Here is a 13,581-nt window from a genome sequence, read left to right as displayed (position 1 = left end):
GCCGCGATGTTAGGCGATCTTTGGTGAGCGTATTGGTGCCGGCAAATGCAGCACAGTTGATGGCTTAATAAATAGACCCCTATAACTAAAAAATATATCCAGTTATTTCTATGCATCAGAAGAGAACTGCTGAACAAAAACAACTTTTTTTAATTAAAAAAAAAAAGAAGATAATTTCAGGTGAGTTTAAAACTTTTTTTAAAAAATGTAGGTTTTGGTCTTCAACTTTGAGCTCTGCAGACTTTGTATTATTCCTTCAGTGCTGTGTGTTTTGTTTTTCCCTAAATTCTTGGCTCAGTATATAAAGCTACAGGTTGCGTAGTATTTCTCAGTCTTGTAGTTATGTAAGGAAGCAAAGATTGGAGACTAATTCAATCCTCAAAGCTCATGTAAAATCTGTAACTTCCATGCTGATATGATTTACACAGTGCCTTCCAGACTTGTTCAACCCAGTGGGCCCTGATCTATGACCACAGAGGGAGGATGGAAAACTAGCAGGGATGCAAAATGATCTTCAAACTGACTGCTATAGTAATTTATTTAAATATCCTTCTGAGTGACATTAGAACTCATACATCCTCCCAGAAGAACACATATAAACTCATGCGCTTGCAATGAAATTTGAAGATTTTTAAATAGATTACTGTATGCTACAATTTTACATCTGATTTTAAAATAGACACCCTGGAGTACAGGGTTTTTGTGACACATTTCTTAGAATTATGCTCCATATGGATTTTCCGATATTCTCTGAAATCATCCTTAAAGAGAAAATGCTCTACTGGAAAATCCCATTGTAAAACTGTATATATATGTTATTAAATTATGTGTAAATCACAAAAGAGAACGTATATAATAATGAAAAGTTATAGCATTTCTACAAAGACAGCAGCCACCTGAGTAACCAAACTATCTTTGATTTCAAGAGCTTTTAAAAGGTTTTACTTTCACATAAGCATAAATATATGAAATCGGAAAAAGAGCATAACATTAAGTTAAACACATTAAAACAAGCAAAGAGTTTCAGCAATATAATAAACCAATAAAGAACACAAAAACAAGTCCTAAATAACCACTTTCTTTACTTATGAAGCCAAATTTACGCAGTCTTCCTCTTGTTCCTGCCCATTTTTCTCAGCAGTGATCATAACCACAAGATGCAACCATCTGAGGCACCTATACCTTGTGTATCTCTTCCAAAAAAAAACTGTGGTAGAAAGATTTATCTTCCACCTGTATGTGCACAATGCTCACCTCCCCATGGCTTTGCTCAGATTCTCTACATATGACCCAGCTTGTCAAAATCGCCATTGAATTTCCTACAAGCCGTAGCCATAGTGATGTCAACACTAACAAAAGTTAGTGTGCAAGCAAAACCCAATGCAAGCTAACTTCAGGACTTTTGATATTGCGACTGAATTAACTTCCCTTATGCTAGGTCTTCATGTGCGCTAACCTTATGAGCACAACCAGTTAATTTTGACTTATCACTTATTGCGACCTGCGCTAACTTTAGCATACCACTTTTAGCCCCTTAATGACCAAGGACGTGTCAGGCATGTACTACATTGGGTGTCAGTTAATGATCAAGGACGTGCCTGACAGGTCCTCTGGGGTTTCAAGCGATGGAAGCAACCCTTATCGTTTCCAGACGCTTTCAGGGTATTGCAGTGATGCCTCGATATTGAGGCATCCTGCAATACCCTTTTTTTAGACACTGATGCAGAGAGAGTCACTCTGTGGCCCTCTCTGCATCGGAAAACGATGGTGCCGATCGTTGGTGGGTGGGGGCCATAGCAGGGAGGCGGTTGGGCGGCCCATCGCTAGTCCACTTCCTTCCAGGTGCCGGTGGCAGGGGGCAGGTGCTCGCGCGGGTGCACAGGAGCGGGTTGGACAAATAAATGTTTGGAAAGGGATCTGGGAGGGGGGAGGGATATGAGGGGGCAGCTACACTACAGAAAATTGGGTTTTTATTTATTTATTTATAAATAAGGCTTTTTTTAACAAACTGGGTACCCAAGATGGCGGCAACTAGGTAGAGGAGGGAAGATTAGAGAGCTGTTTTGGGGGGGATCAGGGAGGTTGGGGGCTATGGGGGGATCCAACACTGCAGAAAAGCTATAAAATTAAAAAAAAAATGCCTTTTATTTTAGTACTGGCAGACTTTCTGCCATTACTTAAGATGGCAGTGACAATTGTGAGGTGGGGAAGGGAAGATAGCTGTTTGGGGGGGGGGTCAGGGAGGGATCAGGGAATGGGATGCGTCAGGTGAGAGGCTGATCTCTACAGTAAAGCTAAACTTAACCCTACAAGCTACCTAATTAACCCCTTAACTGCTGGACATAATAAAAGTGTGGTGCACAGCTGCATTTAGCGGCCTTCTAATTACCAAAAAGCAATGCCAAAGTCATATATGTCTGCTATTTCTGAACAAAGGGGATCACAGAGAAGCATTAAAAACCATTTGTGCCATGATTGCACTAACTGTAAATAATTTCAGTGATAAACCTAAATTTGTGAAAAAGCTAACGATTTTTCTTATTTGATCGCATTTGGCGGTGAAATGGTGGCATGAAATATACCACAATGGGCCTAGATCAATACTTTGGGTTGTCTACTACACTACACTAAAGCTAAAATTAACCCTACAAGCTACCTAATTAACCCCTTCACTGCTGGGCATAAAACAAGTGTGGTGCGCAGCGGCATTTAGCGGCCTTCTAATTACAAAAAAAAGCAATAAAAAAGGCATATATGTCTGCTATTTCTGAAGAAAGGAGATCCCAGAGAAGCATTTACAACCATTTGTGCCATAATTGCACAAGCTGTTTGTAAATAATTTCAGTGACAAACCTAAAGTTTGTGAAAAAGTTTGTGAAAAAGTGAACAATTTTTTTTATATGATCGCATTTGGCGGTGAAATGGTGGCATGAAATATACCAAAATGGGCCTAGATCAATACTTTGGGTTGTCTACTAAAAAATATATATGCATGTAAAGGGTTATTCAGGGATTCCTGACATATATCAGTGTTACAATGTAATTATCCCTAATTTTGAAAAAAAAAAAAAAACATGGTTCGGAAATAGCAAAGTGTTACTTGTACTTATTGCCCTATAACTTGCAAAAAAAGCAAAGAACATGTAAACATTCGGCCAGATTACGAGTTTTGCATTAAAAGCTGTGCAGTGCTAACGAGCAGTTTTGTCTCACCGCTCACTTACCTGCAGCGCTGGTATTACAGGTTTTTACAAACCCGCCGTTAAAAGGCAAGAAGTGAACGTAGAGCAAAATTGAGCTCCATACCGCACTCCAATACCAGCGCTGCTTAAGTCAGCGGTGAGCTGGTCGTACGTGCTTGTGCACAATTTCCCCATAGACATCAATGGGGAGAGCCGACTGAGAAAAAGTCTAACACCTGCCAAAAAGCAGCGTAAATCTCAGTAACGCAGCCCCATTGATTCTTATTGGGAAATAAAATTTATGTTTACACCTGATACCCTAACATGAACCCCGAGTCTAAACACCCCTAATCTTACACTTATTAACCCCTAATCTGCCGCCCCGACATCGTCGCCCCCTACATTATATTTTTTAACCCCTAATCTACCACTCCGGACATCGCTGCCACTATAATAAACATATTAACCCCTAAACCGCCGCACTCCCGCCTTGCAAACATTAGTTAAATATTATTAACCCCTTATCTGCCATCCCTAACATCGCTGCCACCTACCTACATTTATTAACCACAAGTCTGCTGCCCCTAACGTCGCCGCCACTATACTAAATGTATTAACCCCTAAACCTAAGTCTAACCCTAACACCCCCTAACTTAAATATAATTTAAATAAATCTAAATAAAATTCCTATCATTAACTAAATTATTCCTATTTAAAACTAAATACTTAAATAAACCATAAGCTAGCTATAATATAACTAATAGTTACATTGTATCTAGCTTAGGGTTTATTTTTATTTTACAGGCAAGTTTGTATTTATTTTAACTAGGTAGAATAGTTATTAAATAGTTATTAACTATTTAATAGCTACCTAGAAAAAATAAATACAAAAGTACCTGTAAAATAAAACCTAACCTAAGTTACACTAACACCTAACACTACACTACAATTACATAAATGACCTAAATTAAATACAAATAAATAAATTAAATACAATTAGCTAAAGTACAAAAAAAAAAATACAGAAAATAATAAACAAATTACAAGATATTTAAACAACTAATTACACGTAATCTAATAGCCTTATAAAAAATAAAAAAGCCCCCCCAAAATAAAAAAAAACCCTAGCCTAAACTAAACTACCAATAGCCCTTAAAAGGGCCTTTTGCGGGGCATTGCCCCAAATAAATCAGCTCTTTTACCTGTAAAAAAAAAATACAACCCCCCCAGCAGTAAAACCCACCACCCACACAACAAACCCCCAAATAAAAACCTAACTAAAAAAACCTAATCTCCCCATTGCCCTGAAAAGGGCATTTGGATGGGCATTGCCCTTAAAAGGGCAGTTTTGCGGCCCAAAGCCCTAACCCAAAAATAAAACCCACCCAATACACCCTTAAAAAAACCTAACACTAACCCCCTGAAGATCGACTTACTGTTCTGAAGACCGGACATCAATCCTCAAGGAAGCGGCAGAAGTCTTTATCCAACCGGGCCGAAGTACTCAACAAAGCTGGGAGAAGTCTTCATCCAAGCCGGGGGAAGTGGTTCTCCAGACGGGCAGAAGTCTTCATCCCGACGGCATCTTCTATCTTCATTCATCTGACGCGGAGCGGCTCCATCTTCAAGACATCCGACGCGGAGCATCCTCTTCATCCGGAGTCTTCTTACTGAATGAAGGTTCCTTTAAGTGACGTCATCCAAGATGGCGTCCCTTAGATTCCGATTGGCTGATAGAATTCTATCAGCCAATCGGAATTAAGGTAGAAAAAATCCTATTGGCTGATGCAATCAGCCAATAGGATTGAAGTTCAATCCTATTGGCTGATCTAATCAGTCAATAGGATTGAGCTCTCATTCTATTGGCTGTTCCAATCAGCCAATAGAATGCGAGCTCATTCTTATTAGCTGATTGCATCAGCCAATAGGATTTTTTCTACCTTAAGTCCGATTGGCTAATAGAATTCTATCAGCCAATCTGAATCTAAGGGACGCAATCTTGGATGACGTCACTTAAAGGAACCTTCATTCAGTAAGAAGACTCCGGATGAAGAGGATGCTCTGTGTCGGATGTCTTGAAGATGGAGCCGCTCCGCGTCGGATGGATGAAGAGAGAAGATGCTGCCTGGATGAAGACTTCTGCCCGTCTGGAGGACCACTTCGCCGGCTTGGATGAAGACTTCTCCCGGCTTCGTTGAGGACTTCGGCCTGGTTGGATGAAGACTTCTGCCGCTTCCTTGAGGATGGATGTCCGGTCTTCAGAACAGTAAGTCGATCTTCAGGGGGTTAGTGTTAGGTTTTTTTAAGGGTGTATTGGGTGGATTTTATTTTTAGGTTAGGGCTTTGGGCCGCAAAAGAGCTAACTGCCCTTTTAAGGGCAATGCCCATCCAAATGCCCTTTCAGGGCAATGGGGAGCTTAGGTTTTTATTTGGGGGGTTTGTTGTGTGGGTGGTGGGTTTTACTGTTGGGGGGTGTTTGTATTTTTTTTTTTACAGGTAAAAGAGCTGATTTATTTGGGGCAATGCCCCGCAAAAGGCCCTTTTAAGGGCTATTGGTAGTTTAGTTTAGGCTAGGGTTTTTTTTATTTTGGGGGGGCTTTTTTTATTTTGATAGGGCTATTAGATTAGGTGTAATTAGTTTAAATATCTTGCCATTTGTTTATTATTTTCTGTAATTTAGTGGGGTTTTTTTGTACTTTAGCTAATTGTATTTAATTTATTTAATTGTATTTAATTTAGGTAATTTATTTAATTGTAGTGTAGTGTTAGGTGTTAGTGCAACTTAGGTCAGGATTTATTTTACAGGTAATTTGTATTTATTTTAGCTAGCTAGTTATTAAATAGTTAATAACTATTTAATAACTATTCTACCTAGTTAAAATAAATACAAACTTGCCTGTAAAATACAAATAAACCCTAATCTAGATACACTGTAACTATTAGTTATATTGTAGCTAGTTTAGGGTTTATTTTACAGGTAAGTATTTAGTTTTAAATAGGAATAATTTAGTTAATGATAGGAATTTTATTTAGATTTATTTAAATTATATTTAAGTTAGAGGGTGTTAGGGCTAGGGTTAGACTTGATTTAGGGGTTAATACATTTATTATAGTGGAGGCGACGTTGTGGACGGAATATTAGGGGTTAATAAATGGAGGTAGGTGGCGGCGATGTTAGGGGTGTCAGATTAGGGGTTAATATTATTTAACTAGTGTTTGCGAGGCGGGAGTGCGGCAGTTTAGGGGTTAATATGTTTATTATAGTGGCGGTGATGTCCGGAGTGGCAGATTAGGGGTTAAACTTTTTATTTTAGTATTTGCAATGTGGGAGGGCCTCGGTTTAGGGGTTAATAGGTAGTTTATGGGTGTTAGTGTACTTTTTAGCACTTTAGTTTTGAGTTTTATGCTACGGCGTTGTACCATAAAACTCTTAACTACTGACTTTAGAATGCGTTAGGGATCTTGGAGGTAGAGGCTGTACCGCTCACTTTTTGGCCTCCCAGGACAGACTCGTAATACCGGCGCTATGGAAGTCCCATAGAAAAAAGACTTTACAAAGTTTACGTAAGTTGTTTTGCGGTATGGCCAAATAAGTGTGCGGTGCCCCTAAACCTGTAAAACTCATAATAGCAGCGGGCGTAAAAAAGCAGTGTTAGGACCTGTTAACGCTGCTTTTTTACCTTAACGCACAACTCGTAATCTAGCCGATTGTGTATTTCTAAACTCAGGACAAAATTTAGAAACTATTTAGCATGGATGATTTTTGGTGGTTGTAGATGTGTAACAGATTTTGTGGGTCAAAGTTAGAAAACGTGTGTTTTTTCAGTTTTTTATCATATTTTATAAAAAAAATTATAGTAAATGATAAGATATGATGAAAATAATGGTATCTTTAGAAATTCCATTTAATGGCGAGAGAAACAGTATATAGTATGTGTGGGTACAGTAAATGAGTAAGAGGAAAATTACAGCTAAACACAAACACCGCAGAAATGTAAAAATAGTCCTGGTCCCAAACGGTAAGAAAATTGAAAAATGGTCTGGTCACTAAGGGGTTAATATAGCCCTGATTATATTCGATTGTTTAGAAATAGCCCCTTTTCCCTTATTTTGGCATTTGAAATAGTTGATTTAGCCTGTGGTATCCCTACTTAAACTGAAAGTTAGAAAAGCTCTGTAAACACATCCAGCAGAAGCAATTACACTCCCAGTATGATGAAAAAAGAAGAAGCGTGGTGCTCAAAATATAAAAGTTACAATTTTATTTATGTATCTAAAATGCAGCATATAGCTGTACATGCCACACAGGTAGAGAAATGCATTAAGAAATCAATCTTACGTATTTCAGCATGTTGCCATAGTCATAGATCCTAATTGCACATTACATCTGCTAGTTTAAAAAGAATGCAGTTTAAGCCTATTGGCTGTTAAAACAAAAAAACACACCCCTCACTTACTATGTGTCCTATTAACCCTTTGCCAATCTAAAGTATTTTTTGTTTTAGACAGCAGAAAAATGGTGATAGATTGTGAATAGGGATGATTATATATGCTAAAATATTGTGACAATTTAACAATTATAGTGTTAAAAAGTGTATAATGATTGCGCAAACAATGCTAAAGGTGGAAATATATAATAGAATAAAAATAATAATAATAACCAATGTGACTAGTCAGTGGTCGTGAAATAAAGTCACAAAAAATAATTACAAAAATTGTGATAAAATAAAATAAGTCTAACTTATGTGTGCAATTAAATGAATGTGCAAAAAATAAATATGCAGAAATGATATGCAATGACAGTGTGCAATAACAGGTGTGATAAAAAACAAACTATAATATACTGTAATATACTGCGAGTATCCGTTTGTTCCTCAAAAAGTCCTTAAATGTTTCCTCCAAAAAGACATAAAATATACAAAATCTAATACATTTATTTGATAAACAGAACTAATCATATAAAAATAGATACAATAATAAAAGGATACAAAATACAATTGCGGCCGCAGTTAAAATTAAAATAAAAATATCTAATTAGACTAATTACACATAATATAAAATCATAAAGAGCCTAAGGACAAAGAATTTAGAGGAATGTCCGATATACAAATCCTATCATTGAGGAAAGCAAAATGTCCCAGAGGTGATGTAGTCAAACTTGGAGCTCTTTATTCCGATATGGGCTCTCAAAGCACCGCCACCGGGTTCTGTTGATGGGAAAGAGGAACTCCTGAATGCAGTATCTACAGCAATAATGCTTAAGAGTATATCCGTACTTACATTTAGGTTTGTGTTATCCGGCGTAGACCCTCAGGTGAAGACCGTCAGGGGAAGACATAGATTCAGATGTGCTTTCTTGTCTATAACATATAGAGTGTAGTTAAAATAATTGCCAGTGACTTCAAAACATTGGATGGGAGACCCCACTTGCAATCTCATCGTATATAGCAAAACAGACTCGAGTTTTTAGGCCTCACCAAACAATTTACTTCTTGTGGCAGATGTAATGATCACAGGATCGCCAAGAATTAGTGGGATATATTTCTTTACAATATCACAAATAGTATAAAACTCCCTTGAATATTGCGTTATAAAGAGGTCGTTGTTCTTGTTTTTTCCTTTGCTTTATGTGCAACAGGATATCCCTATTTAAAGATTTTACCAGATCTAGTGCTTTTGTTATAACATTTTTTTAATAACCTCTTTCCTGCAATCTCTTTGTGATTGTGCTGCTCTCCTGTGTAAATGTAGACTCATTATTACAAATTCTATTAGCTCTAAGGAATTGACTTTTGGCAATGCCACTGAATACATGCTTTGGGTGGGAACTTAATGCACAGAGCAGGGTATTGCCCGAAATGGGCTTTCTGTAAACACTTGTGTCAACATGATATGTCTCCAAATTTCCTGAGAAATATAAGGAAAATTTATGTTATCTTTCTTCCATTCTGCAGTAAATGAGATCCCAAAACAATTATCATTTAAATACGTAACAAAGGAAATAGCTGACTTCTCATCTGATTTCCAAAAACAGGTCATCTATAAATCTTCTGAAGAAGCATATTTCCTGTCTGAAGGGGTTATCATCTGAAAAGATCATAATACAATCCAGCTACCCCATAAAGAGGTTCACATATGATGGGACAAATTGTGCCCCCATTGCAGTACCTACCTCTGAGTTGAAGAAAGAAAACCCCTTCAAACAGGAAATAATTGTGTTCCAACAGAAATCTGGTGACCCTACGTATAAACTGCTTTTCCTTATCTGTTAGAATTCAATAGCTATTAATCCCATATGTTGAGGGATGCTGGAATATAAGGAAGTGACATTTACTGTCAACCAACTAAAAGAGTTTTCCACTGTATATCATTCAACAAAATTAGTAAATGAGAGGAATCTCTCAAGTAGCTGAGATTAGTTAACACTAGTGGTTGGAGTATGGCATCAAGCCACTCCAAAAGATGCTCTAACAGGGATCCAATGCCTGAGACTATCAGGCGGCCCTTAACAGGGTCAACCCTTTACCATCTATTTATCAAGCCATCAAGCGCAAATAAGATGGAATTCCGCAGAGTATTGTGGCGAGCCTAATTCGCTTTAGTTATCAAGCCCTACAAACTGGCAAAAGTAGAATTTGGTGACGTAACATACGATCTAGTGGACTCAGTCCGACACAGATCGATGCTTAGGTAACTACAGATGTTCCGAACGCAAGTTCGGCACTATCTGACTACTTTTGCTAGTTATCAAATATCTACCAGGTACGCTCGGCACTATTCCGGCCCAGCGTACCCTGGAGGCGGCAGACGCCATAGGAATCAATGGGATTTGGAAAGAAGCGAAAGCTCATGTTCGCTGCTGCCCGATATCCCATTGATTCCTATGGGAATGTTTACACCTAACACCCTAACATGTTCCCCTGAGTCTAAACACCCCTAATCTGCCCCCCCCTACACCGCCGCCACCTAAATAAAAGTTATTAACCCCTATCCCACCGCTCCTGGACCCTCGCTGCAACTAAATAAACTTATTAACCCCTAAATCACCACTCCCGGAGCCCACCGCCACCTACATTATACTTATTAACCCCTAATCTTCCGCCACCTACATTATATTTATTAACCCCTAATCTGCCACCCCCAACGTCGCCAACACTATATTAAATTTATTAACCACTAAACCTAAGTCTAACCCTAACCCCCCCTAACTTAAATATAATTTAAATAAATCTAAATAAATATTACTATCATTAAATAAATTATTCCTATTTAAAAATAAATACTTGCCTATAAAATAAACCCTAAGCTAACTGCAATATAACTAATAGTTACATTGTAGCTATCTTAGGGTTTATATTTATTTTATAGGCAACTTTGTATTTATTTTAACTAGGTACAATAGTTATTAAATAGTTATTAACTATTTAATAACTTCCTAGTTAATATAAATACAAATATACCTGTAAAATAAAACCTAACCTAAGTTACAATTACACCTAACACTACACTATAATTAAATAAATTAACTAAACTAAATACAATTAAAACAAATTATCTAAAGTACAAAAACAAACACTAAATTACAGAAAATAATAAAATAATTACAAGATTTTTAAACTAATTACACCTACTCTAATCCCCCTAACAAAATAAAAAAGCCCCATCAAAATAAAAAAAAGCCCTACCCTACACTAAATTACAAATAGCCCTTAAAAGGGCCTTTTGCTGGGGGATTGCCCCAAAGTAATCAGTTCTTTTACCTGTAAATAAAAAATTACAACCCCCCCAACATTAAAACCCACCACCCACACAACCAACCCTACTCTAAAACCCACCCAATCCCCCCTTAAAAAAACCTAACACTAACCCCTTGAAGATCACCCTACCTTGAGAAGTCTTCACGCAACCGGGCCCAAGTCCTCCACGAAGCCGGCAGAAGTGGTCCTCCAGACGGGCAGAAGTGGTCCTCTAGACTCTTCTATCTTCTATCTTCATCCATCCGGCGCAGAGCGGCTCTATCTTCAAGACATCTGACGTGGAGCATCCTCTTCTTTCGATGTCTTCTTGCTGAATGAATGTTCCTTTAAATGACATCATCCAAGATGGCGTTCCTTGAATTCCGATTGGCTGATAGAATTTTATCAGCCAATCGGAATTAAGGTAGGAAAAATCCTATTGGCTGATGCAATCAGCCAATAGGATTGAAGTTCAATCCTATTGGCTGAATGCAAGTAAGTTGACGGCTTGATAAATAGATGCCTTTGTCTGTTTCTTTGTCTGTTTTAGGTAGGTGATGGAAGATGGGTGTAATTGGAGTAGTGACATATAGAAAGTCATATGTGGCTCTATGAAACAAACTTTCACATAATCCATTATCGAGTAAATCCCTCAATTCTTCCTGGAATCTACTGGTAGGGTTACCTCGCAATCTCATATATGCAGCATTGTCATTAAGTTGTCTATGGTCCTCTTTAATGTATTCAATCTTATCCGTAACAACCACAGATCCTCCATTATCTAATTGCCTTATGACAATTGACTGATTATCTTCTAGTTTTTTGACTGCAGAAATTTCCTTATTGGTTAAATTGTTTCTGCTTGGCAGAACTGTCTGTTTTAAACTAATAAGGTCCTGAACTACTCATTTGTGAAAAATCTCCAATGCCTTACCCCTTGAGTGCAGGTGCTAAACATTGGTTTTAAGTTTAAAGCTAGGTAGTGTTCCATCTATTTATGTGTCATTCTTAGGTTGTTCATCCATAAGATTCTCTAGGGCAATTACATCACATGCATCTGAGAACTTAAGGTTTAGGAGACTGCTTCTAATATTAATTTAATTGCTAGTATTTTCAGTGTCTATCATTTTCATGATGTAAGTGCTTGTGCAGGGTAACATTCCTTACACATCTGTTCACATCTAAAATTGTATGGAACAAATCAAAATCTTTTGTAGGGCAATAGTTTAGACTGTATTCAAGCACCTTCTGATCATCAGTGGATAGAACATAAGAAGAAAGGTTCATAACTTTGTTATAGTTTGTATCTTTTACACTTTGTTGTTTTTTTGTTTCCCTTAGCTGGGGGTTAACACTTTTGTCACCATTTTGTCCCATTTGTGTTCTCTTTTTATTCATTTGTGTGTTACTTGCTGATTTAGGTCTGGCCCCAAGTTGTATGAAATCTGCTGTCTTTAGGGTATGGCTACAGAAGGGTCCAGTTATGTTGTTTCAGTACTTCCTCCACTGGCTATATTAATTTCAGATTCTAAGTTTGAGCCAGAGGTTTCATCAGCAGAAGTAGAGAAAGCAACAGATACTGTTTCATCATCAGTGGTATCATTGTCAGAGAATGTAACCTTTTTATTATGTTTTCTGTTTCTGTGTCTTCTATGTGTATTGTAGCCAATTGCAAGATGATCAGTAGTTTTATTTGGTGCCCCACTATGGCCTCTATGGGCCCTGTTCTGCCTACGGTGTTGTTTAGACTAAAGAAAAACATGACTCCCAGTATGATGTAGGAGTGATAAGAAATAACATTTTAATTTTCCATTGTTATCTCTAAGTACTGGGCTTTGGTATATATAGGCAAAATCTTTTATAAAGAAGCATGTATGTCTTCAGAAAGTGATAAAGAAATGAAATTTAATTTCACCTGCAACCTCAACCCATTTTAATAGGCTGTAGTTTCAAAGAACAAAACCATCTATTTCATATATATATATATTTCCGATGATGCTCAGCCAGCATTTTATCTAGCTGAGCATCATGGGAAATGTAGTTCCAAAACCTCTGGAGAGCAAAGTTTGGACACCCCTGCTCTATGGAGTCTATTTATCAAGCTCCGAATGGAGCTTGATGCCCTGTGTTTCTGTGTTTCTAAAGACCGCTGCTCCATAACCTGTCCACCTGCTCTGAGGCGGAGGACAAAAATCAACCCAATCGAATACGATTCGGTTGATTGACACCTTCTGCTAGCGGGATTGGCCGCGAATTTGCAGGGGGCGGTATTGCACCAGCAGTTCACAAGAACTGCTGGTGCAATGATAAATGCCGACAGCGTATGCTGTCGGCATTTATCGATGTGTGGCGGACATGATTCGCTATAGCAGATAATGTCCATCCTCACAATGATAAATGGACCCCTATAGCTGGACACACATCACGGAAAAACAATTTTATAGTACACTGTTATTTTAATAATATATATAGATATATATGTGTGTACATGTAAGAATAACACATTTAGCCCAGATGCGACTTGAGGCAGATGCATTTCTTTAAGGTTCCTTATCCGATCTCGGCCTCATACCACCATGAAAAGAGAGAAGTGAATGTTTCCAATAATGGTCTCTAACACAACCAGGAATTATGTAGTTTTCAATAGAATGTTTAGGTGCTCT

Source organism: Bombina bombina, chromosome 5 (assembly GCF_027579735.1).
Source record: "Bombina bombina isolate aBomBom1 chromosome 5, aBomBom1.pri, whole genome shotgun sequence".
In the NCBI taxonomy this organism is placed as follows: Eukaryota; Metazoa; Chordata; class Amphibia; order Anura; family Bombinatoridae; genus Bombina; species Bombina bombina.
This window is presented reverse-complemented; position numbering follows the sequence as displayed.